The sequence below is a fragment of the Panicum virgatum genome, chromosome 4K, assembly GCF_016808335.1.
Source record: "Panicum virgatum strain AP13 chromosome 4K, P.virgatum_v5, whole genome shotgun sequence".
NCBI lineage: Eukaryota > Viridiplantae > Streptophyta > Magnoliopsida > Poales > Poaceae > Panicum > Panicum virgatum.
The window spans coordinates 18,571,628-18,585,336 of NC_053139.1; the positions used below are offsets into that span (position 1 = coordinate 18,571,628).

The window sequence follows — 13,709 nt, forward strand, 5'->3', positions numbered from 1 at the left end:
TAGTGGGGGGCTCGGAGGCGCGGTGGTGGCGGGAGGGGTGCTGGGCCTATCCGCGCGGGAGCGTCAAGCAGATTTCAGAGCCATCGACATCTAGCGCAACCTCCTTGGCGGCGGCGGGGGATAGGAGTTGCGCCATGGCTTGAGGCAATGGGAGGGGAGAGGCGGCGGCAACCGGCAGCCAAGTGGTTATGGGTTTTGTTTTGTGATGATTCGTGCCTAGAAGGTGATGACCGCCGACGGCGTCCTGGGCGATGCTGCTCCAGACGACAGCGAGACAAGAACCGGCGGTGACAAGAAAAAAAAAGATGCCGATCTCGTACAGCCTATACTGGAAGAGGATTTCGATTGAGAGGTCGGGGGCAATTTGGAAAGTTTCATTCAAAAACTGAGTGAATAAACAAAAAATGAATTAGAAAATTTCAAAAAATTCGAGCAGTGCGACGTGGTTTCATATATAACTAGATGATTCCCCGCACGATGCTGCGGGATTTGAGAGAGTTTTTTAATAAACAATAATAAAAAATACAATAATTCTTTAAATAAAACACCATGGAGAGCATGTATAGTAAGAAAAATAAAAACTTAGATCGAGTTTGCTAAAGAAACAAAAAGATGATAGATTTTTTAATAAAGAAAAGCTCGTATAAAATCTCTTGGATGAAAAATAATAGATTTTTGAGTTATTCTTTGGTTAGAGAAGAAAGAAACGGATAGGACATGCATTTCATGGATATAGGACATGCACGAAGTTGATTGAATGGTTGCAATAATAAGCATGATGTGGCTGATTCAAAGAACACAGAAATAGTAATAAATTTTTATGGACCCTAATAGTGATGCACATGTTGATGTGGATAAATGAAGTAATTATATATATTCTAATTACTTTTATAAATGAATAAACTATTATAATTAAATGTTACTGGATTGCATGACATGTTGACTTGGATAACAAAATGCTAGTGGATTTTAATTGTATGTAATAGTGCATTGCTAAGGTGGATAGCTTGCATGTTGAGAAAAATCTCTAATGAGGACTAACTATATAAGTTTTATAGATGTCAAAATTAAATGGGCGAAACCCAATTACCAGACGGTAAAACGCGAAACCCACTTTTAATAATTGCGAAATTTCAAATATCTCTACCTGCGCCTCCCCCGCCCCCACCCCAACACCCAAAAAAAAACCCAAACCGGCGACGGCCGATCTGCCTCCACCCATCCCGCAGCCCCTGCGCGGCTCCCCTCTGCCGGCGATGCAGCCCTCCCCTCACCCTTCTCCCACCAGCGACGCCGCACTGCGCGGCCCTCCTCTCACCGGCGACGGCCGGCCTCGGCCTCCCCCCACCGGCGACGCCGCCCCTGCGGGCCAGCACGGACAGCGCGCGCGGGTGCCCTCCAAGCGTGCATCTGCAGGGCCGGCAAGTGGGCTCTCGCCACCGCGTGCCCCTGGCGTCTGGCCAGGCACAAAGAGCCATCAACCCCGGCTGCCGGCGGGACGCCATGGAAGGGGCGACTACGCTCGCACAACGCGACCCCTCAAAGCTTATTCTTGCGGAGGCACCCTTCCTGTGCCAAGACCCGGGGCGAGGCGGAGCCCCAGACGACGAAGAAGCCGGCCGCCCCCATGAACACGCGGAGATGCGGCGGCTGCCGGGCTGAGGGTGCCGGGGCTGCGCGGGTGCTGAGAGCGCCTTCCCACCGCTCGCCTCGCCTCGCTGGCAGGGATCCGGAGCACCCGATTGTGATAGACGACCAAATCAAGGTGGGTTTTTTGGGGGGGCGGGGCGGGCGGTGTCTCGATCGTTGCGAAATAGGTTCGGATAGGGGGTACGATATGCGTTATTTTTTTGCTTGATTGGTTCCTGCTTTTTAAGAATTAGAGGGGGAAACAGTTCTATGATTTGGCCCCTGATTTAGGCTCTCTTTTAAATACGGTTGAATAGTAAGTAGTAACGCAATAGAAAGGATGTCATGGCTGTCAAGAAAAATCTTGTTCTGTCTTATTTGTTGCCATATAAAATTATTTTATCTCACTGCTCACTAGTAATAGTTCGTAAGCTGTTTCTTGATATCTATATCTTAATATCATTTTGATCTTGTTGATGTTTATCTCATCCTAATACTAGCATGTTCATTAGTTTGATATCTCCATCCAGATCACATTGGATTTGTAGATTGTAAGACGTGGCATTATAATTTCGGCTCACCATTGTAGGGATGTGAGGTCAGGGATAATCAATCAGCAATCACACCACTGCGCAGATCCCCACGGTTCCATCCAGCTGGTAAGAGTTTGGGCAAACAACTGCTGCCTCAGAGGCCCCTTGTTACTCATAACAGAAAGACTCCAAATGCTTCAGGGAAAGATAATAATATAACGAACCTTAGGAGTAGCCAGAGAAATGCTGCAGCAAAGGCTTTGCCAAGGATGAAAAGCGACAAGGCGCCACAGCCACTGTGTTCGAATTCCCCGGATATTCCTATCAGGAAAAAGATTGCAGATCTATCTTGCAAAAAGAAAGAGAAGAAAGAGCTAAACGCCAACCCTTGTGAGGTGCTTACTAGAAAGAGGAAGAGAGGCACTGAAGGCAGATCCTCACCAAAGAGACCAAATTACCAGGACCTCCAATCACTGCCTCCAGATAGCCAAGAAATTGCAACTAGCAATGAAACCAGAAAAGTTAGCCACCAAAAAGGTAAAAATAAAAAGGATTCAGCTTTGGTGGTGCAGCCCAAAATTGGGGATGATAGACTGATGAACACCGAGGAAAATAATGAAGAGCCATCTGGGACTGAAAGAGAAAGAAAACAAAATTTTCATGGTTCAGATGATTGAACAGAAGAGCAGGATGTCGCATTGCGCAAGGCATACTTCAGTGCCCGACCTTCCCCGCATTTCTGGAAGAGAGTTTCCAAACTGGTAATTCGAGTCCTTATGATATTTGCTTTAGTGTTTTCATCATTTTTTCATAATTGCAACAGCTACCCCAAGAACCATTATTGTATATCATTATCTTGTCTTATTTTATCATAAAAATTGAACAAGAATGATGCAGTTAATGTATTGTGGTCTGACATGATTTTACATCTATTTAGGAAATGCCCACGCAAGCATGGATTGTTCATGGTTTTTTGTGCTACTCCTTGTAGCTTAGTTGGTATTCCTCTTATGAATGATGTACAACAGAAACAGTAAAGTGCAAGGCTAGACACTTGTCCACAATTTTGTCATAGTCCAACTCCAACCTAACCTAAATAATAATTAGTAAAATGGGATGAGTAGTTGCAAGATGTATGGTCAACTATAACGGGAAAAGAGAATGCTCCACTCCAAAGAATTAGATGGTGTCATTTTTCCGAACAAGAATGTCTATTTCCCAAAACTGTTCACTGTTCACTGTTAGCTTTTTGACTTTTATATTTGTTAGGTCGGTTCTTATTTAATATTATTCATACATAATTGTTACTTGTTAGGAAAGTCCTCTTTACAAGTAGGCTTATTATAATTTTTATTCTCAAGCAAGGGTAGTCCAAATAAGTTCTTTTATCTCAGCTTCTCAATGTCTTCTAGTCTTGGCTGATGGCATGGAAGAAGAGCTCCTGGCTCGCCTGCTAAAGGCAGATGCCCAGCCGCCCATGTAATATCTCCTTTCCATCTGGTCTTGGATCCTTGGCAACAGCATGGGCATCTGCCCCACCCTTTACCCACCTGTGCAAATTACACAGGAAAGCAGTAGTTGTGAACCAACTCTGCTGGCCTGCCAAGGATGAATGCCCTATCCTTGGTCATCAGATCCTTACCCACCTGTGCAAATTACACAATAAAGCAGTAGTTGTGAACCAAATGCTGCCTGTTTGATTATGAAACGGGCTTTGCTACGGTACTCCGAAATAACTGTGGACCGTAGATCTTGAGGGTGAAAATAAAGTATTACCTTCTAGGAGGTAATAGTATCTATATATTTAATTCTAAAAATAGAAAAAATATAGGAACTAACTTCCTATTAGATCTAACCTCTAAAAGATCTAACGGGACAGATAAAGTTTCATTGTTTTAACGTGACACAATTTCCTGTTCATGATGAGAGTGCGTACGAAAGAATTTCGTTTTTCAATGTGAACGTCAAAACGTGTCAGGTCACTACATGGGTGCGTCAGCCACCAAGAAGAAGATTTGAGGCACCTGCTTGACATACACATGCCAATTGCTACTTCTCCCATCAAATGGCCATTTAATTTTTTCCCCATAACTAAATGTGATATGGTTAATGGGTTGACACTTTAGAGAATAATAATGGCATGTGACGTTTTAATTCTAAAAATAGGAAAAATATCTTCTTATTAGATCAAGTTATACAAGCATGAGTGTATCAGATCAAACGATTACTTTTTCCTAATATGAATGGTGAACGTGCGTGACATGGATTTGTTCATAACAAAAACGTGACATGGGAGACATGTGAAGGCACACTTGAAGATTTGGTTATTTTTATGGCACGTACCAAACAAGTAGTTATAAGATGAAATTTGTTCCTTCTGTAGGTTTGATTTGAATCATACAATATTTGGTTGTGTTGAGATGGCTGACATTTTTTTTCCATGATGCGTACATGAGGAGTTGGCTCTCCGCGCATGAAAGCGTATAGGAAACGGAAGCTGCATGATTTGCGGGATATTGTTGGGATTTTTCTCCTATTTATTTTAATTACTTAACAGATGAAAATTTCAAAAATCAACGGCTGTGATTTCTTTTGACTCTCTTACCTCTTAAGAGGTAATTGGAGTACCGTAGCAAAGCCCTTATGAAACATATGGTCATATGCGCATTGGGCTACTTTCCTCTCTAAATGTGTAATTCCTGACATATTAGTAAATTAAAAATAGGCAATGGTATCTAAATACTTTGTAGATACTAGCTAGTAACACATGCCATACATTATGAACAATAGCTTTTACATGTATTGCTTTCTGTCTTCTCCGGTTTTTTCTGACACTAACTCAGAAGAACATTAGTGTTGTTAGCATTTATTGTTTGACAGTTAATTTCCACTATTGTTTTGACTTTTGCAGGCGCCAGTTCTTAGCATTCCTGACAGTTAATTTCCACTATTGTTTTGACTTTTGATATTTTAAGGCAAACCTTAGTTCTATTTATTTGCAGGTGCCAGGGAGATCTGCTGAAGAGTGCTTCAACAGAATCCATGCTAACCTCTCAACACCTACTCCTATTGCCCGTCGTTCTAGGATATGCAAAGCAAAGTTTTCTCCTCTAGCAAATTTTTCATTATACGATCCTGAACTTCCAAATCTCTTGGAACCTGCAGTTGGGAGGCAAAGGACTTCTAAACAAAAGAGCCTAGCAGCACAGAAGACAGTGAGACACTTGCTTCAAAAGCAGTGCCTCATTGACCATGCTCATGAGGCTGATCACTTCTCAATATTTGAATCCTCACCAAGTGCCTTACAATTGAACATTTCTTTTGAGGATTCTCCCGGGACTCCTCACAGTAGTGTGAATTCAGGTTCTACGCCCAGGTTCAGCGCAAGTTCTTTAGGACAAAAGAAACCATTTTCACGGTTGAAAACTAAGCCAGATGAACCAAGCCCAGGAGTTTTGAAGCCTGTGAAGAATGTTATCTTGCATGAGAAGTACATTGACCAGTTGTCTCGCAGGCAAAGCACAAAAAGGCCTCGTAGAAAGACTCCAGGTTCTAAAGCTGCTGATTCTGTGAAGGCTCATTCTGAGCAGAAAGCTGGTGATCTGAAAGCTGCCAAAAACGCTCTCATCTCGGAAGCAACTGACTTTATAGGCCATTTTAAGAAGCTGCATGCTAATTCCCTTGCGCATGTCATCGAAAATAGTGAAGATGATGAGATTGATGGTTCTGAAGGTGACTCATGCCAGTGACCATTGCCATGATGATAACACAAAAATGGAGACTGACTATACCAAAGCTGCCGCGCTTCACGAATATGTTTTACCGTGAGTATACCAACCTGCAAGGGGGAGGAAGGGGGGTGGTTAGCAGTTTGTCAACTAACCATAGTCACTAGTGCATGACTGACAATAAGGCTAGGCAGTTTCCAGTACAATGTCTGTATTCGGTTTTGTTCTTGTATTCAGTTTTGTTCTCACTAGTTCCTTCATGCTCGTTATGATAATGTTACTACCTTATGCCTGTCAAAAGCACTTGAAAATTGAAATAAGGGAAGGAAATGATGCATTCCTCCATAATCTTTTTCCCTGTAAGTTTTGCCAAATTATCCAATTATTGACAGTGATTCAATTCATAAGAAATCTTCGTATAATCGTATCCTTCTTCCTGCAGGAGTAACAGCTTAGGTACGTTTTGTTGGGTACGAGCTGGAAGGTGTTTTAGCTCACAAATGACACATGTACATACAACTATTGCCAAATACTCCCTCCGTCCCAAAAAAAAATAAGTCATCCTAGAAATTGTAGAATAAATTAAGAAAAAGATAAAATGATCATGTTTGTCTCTATTTATTATCCATATTTGACACTAACTGATTCTTGCAAGTGTACTTTCAAAATAGGGTAGGATGACTTATTTTTTGAGATAAATTTTGAATCGTAGAATGACTTACTTTTTAGGACGGAGAGAGTAGAGTCTAGAGGTATATATTTGTAGTCCCTTTCGCCGCGCGTGGCATTTTGGCATTTGGCCATTCATTCTAAGAGCATCTCCTGTGGATCCTCATTTCCCAATTCAACTATCATACTGGGAGAGTTTGTGTAAAGATTATGCTCTAACAGATTTCTTTTACATTTTCTTTTTTCCTAATAATTACTAGGACAAACCAATATTGCATCCTAGCTCTTCCAAAATAGAAGACTAACTCTTCCACGGTAGTTGGCTTGGGATGAGATTATTGGGGAGCTGCAAAAGCACCTCTTCCAATAATCATAAAAGAATTATTGAACATCTCCATTAGTTGGTGTTGGGGATCGCTACCTTCGGGTATTCACCCGAAGGCCGTAAGCTACGGCGGTAACCTTCGGATACTCTAGCACTAAGGTAATGCGACCACATCTCCCCCAGCTTGGCTACAGGAACCTAACCAAAGGTGATTCGGTTCCACGGGCAAAAGCACCAAGTACATCGAAGGTGAACGCGCTGGCCTTCGGGAGCACGCTGAGAAGACCGGGAGTCCCCGAATGAGGAGACAAGAATCAACCGAAGGTCTCCCTCATGATCGACTAAAGGAAAAGCACCACGTGGAATCAGAGCGCTGCGAAGGTGCCGAAGGCTTCGGAGGTGGCATGAGAAACGTGATCATGTAGACAAATCCGACTTAATATACCCCCTGAATGTTAGCAGGTGAGGGATATTCTGGGAATTAGTAGGAGAAGGTCCGGGGTATAAATAGCCCCCCTTTTCTACCTTGAGACGGGTTGATAACTTTTTACCATTTGAGAGATATACTTCTGTTCTCCCTCTTTGTCAACTCTGTATCCTTCACATTGTATGTTCCCTGTCTGGTCGATCACTAAATGAAGATCCCAACAGTGGCGCCCACTGTTTCAGCTCGAAAAGCAACCCTCGATGGCACCACAGAAAAAGAAAGCTCCTGCCGACCCACAAAACAACCAACCCCCACCACATAACACCCTCGGCGACCAGCCTATACTCAAACAGACCAAAGATCCCGAACAAGAAGCAGAAGACACCGAAGCTTCGCGTGTGCAGTTCGATGAGCTCACAGCAGCAGCCATCAAGCTCAAGGCCCTGGAGAAACAAAAAGCACACCTCGCAGCACAACTAGCCACTAAGCAAAGAGCTTTAGACCAAGCAAACAAACTAGCTGAAGCTAAGCGCAAGCTCACGGCAATGCAAGAGGAGGTCGCAAATCTACAAAAAGCTTATGAAGAGACCCCCGGAGGGTCATCACAACAACAGGAAAACCACAGTTTCCGCCAAACCAACCACCTTCACTATGATGAGTAGCCCCCTCAACCTCCGGTCAATCTCCCTTTCGACCCCACCTCACCACTCTCTGCCACCTTACAGCAAACTCCATGGCCGTTAGGCTACAAACCCACAAAGCTGCCCAAGTACAATGGCTCCGCAGATCCAACCCAATTTCTCATGGCTTACGAAGAAACTATCGCCTCAACTGGTGGAAATGATTCAATCATGGTGAAATCTTTTGTCATAGCCTGCGAAGGTCCAGTGGCCAACTGGTACTCCTATCTCGCCCCGCAGTCAATCACGAGCTAGTATCAACTCAAAAGCAAACTTCTGCAAGATTTCCAAGGTTTCAAGAGACTCAACACAAACACAGTGGCACAATTCGAATGTTACCAGTTTGACAGAGAACCCCTATATGATTATTTCCAAATGTTCGTCCAAAAGAAGGCCCAAATCCCCAACTTCCCAGAAAAGGATGCGATTGAGAAATGCATCGAGGGATTATTGACGGGGTTGGCTTCTCATCTTTCGAGAGAACCCCCAGAACACTCAACGAGCTGTACACAGAGGCGGAAAAATATGCCAAATCAGATGCTGACCATCGCAGGAGAGTCAAGTAGAGAAAAATGATGCGCCAATCAGAAAGATACAACTAGCAAGCATGGCAGTAGCAAAAACCTCAAACCCAGCAAGTTATCTTGCCTATTGAACCCTCGCAAGACGATGAAAATCCACTAGCACCCGGCTCCTTTATGATACCACCCCCAAGCCCATCCGAAGCCCAGCAATACTCAAATGACAATCAACCATCGTCTAGAGGCCATGGCAGAGGTCACGGCAGAGGAAGAGGAAGGGGTCGCGGACCCTCGAGGGACCAAAGGAAACTCTTTTGTCACTTTCATGGGACAGATTCCGACCACAGAACCAACAAGTGCCCAGAAAAAAAAAGAAAACCCTCGAAAGAATGAAGGCTGAGAAAAAATCCAAGCTAGTTGGACATACTACTTGATCTCAACCACAACAAATCCAATATTTACCTCCCACAACAAATCCAATATTTACCTCCACCTTAACCCTTTACCCCAGCACACCGACCCCCCATCTACAACTACAACCCATATGTTGGGTATTTTAGCATCACGAATAAATCCGCAAGCGCACGGATACCGTTGTAGCATTCACCTCATAGTATTCCAAGGGTTATCGAATCCACAGGGAACGTGTGTGCACTCTCTTCTATTCTAATCGGTCCAAGGACACACCAAGATAGGTATAAGGGTAGAGAGAATTCCTAAGATAGTGCTACTGCTGAGTTGAAGGTCGATCTCTCGGGAACAATACTCACTTCGGGCACTGACTTACAACTGGTCTGCCAGTCAACTCCGGCCAACAGCTCTACGCTATATCCGAACATGGAGGATTACGAATGACCAATAGGGCTGTCACCACCTATTGCCTACCTCTACTAAACTGTGGGATATAAGGCAAACGAAGGATAACCCTTAGCCTAGACACCACACCTACGCTACTGATTACTACTGCAGTCTAACTACGTATGATATCCCGTAGCAAACTACAGCACTCTGTATAAATACAGAGCGACAAACCCGCGAGTAAGAGAACTGATCTCACTCAACTACAAGCACTACTAGCATATACTATACCAAGTATAAAACTAGAGATAGGAACCACGAATACTTACTAAACCCGAAGAATGTAGCAGCATCCGTAGAGGTACAAGCTGGGAGCAGAGAACCGACACACCGGCACTTCTCCCGAGCTACTCTCTCACTCTCGTAGAGGTACAAAATGGAGAAGAGCGCCGAAGACCGGTGCCCCTCCTGAGTACCTCTACCCTCTCCCTAAGCTAGGACTACTCTAAACCAAAGAGGAGGCTTGGAGTTGCACTTGGTGGATGCCTTCATTTGGAGCCCCTCCCCTCATATATATAGGTGGGAGCCATGGCCAGCAAGGTCGGTTTCAGCAGGTGATCCTCCCAGAACCGGCTTCTAGGACCAATGGGGAGCTGCCACGTCGAAGGCTGAGGTCGGTTGGTGCTGTGGGCAGGTCGGCCAACCTACGGCCGCCTCCGAATCGGCCCAACTTTGGCTGGGTGACTGCTAGGTGGGCCCTCATCACTAATCCACTGGTAATAGCTCTTGTATAAGTCGGTAGCTTGCTCAAGTGGGCCCATGAATCCATGTGAGGCTGAATATCGTGCTCTGATTGGTCGACACCTTTTGCCTTGGATTGAGGAGTGTGTTTCCATGCTCTTGAAGTATGTTTTCACCCTTATTTCACCTGCATACAAATATTTACCAACACTCGTGGAAATGGTTAGTAATAAACCCCTACCACTATGTTGATGATTACATTTTATGTATTTATGCAGGAGTTGACGGTCTAGATTTGGTACTTAAGAGCCGTCAACAACTCCCCCACACTTAGCCTTTGCTCGTCCTCTAGTAAAGCAGAAAGGAGTAAGGTGGAACATGACTTCCAAAGGTATGAAGCGAGCATAAGAGATATTCCAAACCATACCTTGCACTTGTGAACTTTGAAGTGTCTATCATGCCATCTTGGGTAGTTGAGGAATGGAATGGTCGTGAATCAAATCATTTCTACTCCTTATGTCAAGTAGCTTGGGGGTTTTTCAATAAGTTTTCAAAACAAACCTTGCTTAGCTCCTCATTTGATTCTCTCGGATCGCCCAATGTGTATATGTCCTTACCAAGGCATTTGACTTGCCTTTTCTTCATCCTACTTCTAGTGAAGGCTATATGTGGAGCTCAAGGTAGGGTATGAAGGATAACGCATACTTGTATCACATGTATTGCAAAGTCAAAGACCGGATCCAAAGAGAAAAGCAAGTCATACAATCAGATCAAGATGTGCACATGTATGAATTGTGATGGATGGAATGGAAACTCCTTTTGTATGATCTCTCTCCCTATATAAATTCTTTTGAGAGTATGGCTATCTTTTTTTCTTTTTTTTTTTTCATGGACCTTCATTTGGCCACATTTTTTTCTTTTTTTTCAATACTTGGACCTTCATGTGTCCTTATTTTTTTTCGCGATAGCCCATGCCTGTCTTTTTTTTAACAAAAACTGGAGAGAAAGACCAACACATATAGTGGAGCATTTATTTTGTGGAATGAGTGGATGGTACAATGCTAACTTCTCAAAGAAGCATAGTAAGGGGGTATGTGGTGTGCACATGAATCTTGATCATGAAAGCATGAAAAGAATTCTCTCAAGGGTCACAATAATTTGACAAAGCTCAATGCAAAAACAAGCAGCATATGTGTGTATGGTTTTCAAGAAGTATCATCATATGGCTTTGGTAGGACTTTGGCATATCAAAGAGGAGCTTCGCAAAGGGTTTTCTAAATTTTCAAATAAATTTCCCAAGCACTTAAACAATAAAGAGAGAATATCATATCATTCAAACCATATCTCAAACGTCAACTACTTAGATGAGCATGCTTTCCTAAATATTTTGGTTCACAAGCATCAAGGCGATAAGAACGGAATAAAACATATGCAAGCCAACCATATGAAACATGTAGAGCAGGAGCAACACACTGATTCTTGAGTTTGATTTTAGTGAGTAAGATTTAAAAACCAATCAAACTCATGAATCAAAGAGAGTTGAGAAGTAGAGGATGCACAAACCATCGCTTTTGAAGAAGATGGGGATCAAGGCAGTGGTGACTCGGCCAAACCACTAGGTGGCTTGCTGAATTTGGTGTCCTTGCCTTGTCTCTTATCATGTTGGTGCAGACGATTTTGTGCGATGCATCTGTGGGAGATCTTGAATGTGTATGTCAATGACGATCTTGAGAGATCTCCCCACACTTGTACTTGTACCTGGTGCTGTATTCAACGAGATAGTGGAAACAAAATAATGGCTCTGCTGGTTTTAAGAACCTAGAATTTATTCAAACTAAACTTTACTCTCACCATGAGACTTACTCTGGCGATCCTCGGGTGACCTCCCGACAGGGCTTTGTTTAATGTCAAAAGCAAGGCATTAAGAGTACTTACCATGGTGTTTTGTTGATGAGAACTCAATATTGTCACCATGGCAACTCCTCTCATTTTTTTTATGGAGCAAGATGCAAGGACTAGCACCAATTCCAAAACACGATACGGATTAGCAAGAGAGATCTTACTTGGGGTCCTCACATACCTCCCCCACACTTGGAGTTTGCATTGCTGGGCAACAAAACTTCAAGTGCGTGGAGTTCAAGCTCCCTTTCGTAGTTGTTCCCTTGCCAAGACGTATCAATATGTTGAAGTTGATGTTGCTCCCATGCTTGTAGGCATCACCTATCCATCGTTCATTTTGATCTCCACCTGAAATGGTTAGCGGCCCAAAATACCCGAAGAAAAGCTTTATCCTAGAGCATGCTCTTGCTTTTATTGAAGGGAAATAAATAAATGATAATTCGAGTTATCTCCCGGCAGTGCTTTGTTTTTGGTCATAAGCTTGACCATGGGAACATCCTCTTGCAGCTATTGTTGATGATGTGTTCCCCTTTTCATCACCAATTGTTGATGTGTCATGAAGGTTTAGCTGCAAGGTCAGCACCACAGAGCATCCACGAAATTTGCAATGTTTATAGTAAACATATACATCTATAACTAGCCTTCTAAAGGTTTTGCAATAGAGGACCTTAAGGCAGTTATAGTCCTCATGTGTGCTCTGGGCACAATGCGTGCCTAACTCTGTAGAGGTATGGAAAGAGCATGGTTTTTGAGGTATCACTAGGATGAAGTTCCCATGCTCATATATGGAATCCTTTTCTATGGACTCCAGAGTCGGCGCCTCATAACATTCCGTGGCCCGTCGGTTCTTCATATCAAGAGATTCATCGTGGGAAATCATGATTGAATCTCGACCGTAGTCGAGAACAACTTCCTTGGGGCCAGAGGAAAGAGGCTCAAACTCACTCAAGAGGGATGATGATCGTTCATCTTCACAAGAGCGAAGGATTTCTTCCGAGTTGTTCTCTTCGGAAGTGGCAGATTTTGCAACCTCGAAGAGAATGGACTCAGATGGTATGAATGGAGATTCATGCATCACTTCCTTGAGCGGGTTTGGCATGGGAAAATGCTTCGCCATAGAATTTTCTAAGCTAGAGATAGTGGCAAAAGTGATTTTCCTAAACTTTTTATCTAGAATCCCTTGAGATGTGAGAAGTTTTTCAAACGGGGAGCCTAGGAGAAGATCAAAATCAAGGATATCGAAGATATGGACATCTAAGTTAACCTCGATTTTGTCTACTATGAGCGGCATGGCACTTGCAACCCCCCAACATTTAAGGATGTGTCCCGAGGGACAACTCTTTAAGAGCGTGTCGAATGTTCTTAGCGTAACATTGCCCAAAAGTGTGTACGCTAAGTGCCATGGCGAGACATTAACCTCCATGATGGGGTTAATGTGGGCTTCTACGGTAGTTCCCCTTATAGAACAGGGAGTGATCATGGAGGGTGAACTGATCCAAATTTCTTCAGAAAAGCATTTCTCTCCGCTTGTCCATTCCTCCTTCATGGCTTCCTCGAGTGGTGCTTCATTATGGGGATCAGGAGGAGAAGGAGGTACCATTGATCTGTCAAGAGATCTCTAGATTGATCGGTGTGGACAGAGGAAGGTTCCTTCCCTGAATGGGTATCTATGAGATTCGAGGTGTTTCTATGGTTTCCCATTGATTCATCCTCGAATCTAGAAGAGAACTTCGGGGGGTGAATATCTTCTACCTCCGAT

General features: G+C 43.5%; 1 pseudogene; it reads left to right on the forward strand.

The window, feature by feature from the left end:
- Positions 1 to 1,799: 1,799 nt before the first annotated feature.
- On the forward strand, positions 1,800 to 5,993 carry LOC120703378 (annotated as a pseudogene).
- Positions 5,994 to 13,709: the final 7,716 nt, after the last annotated feature.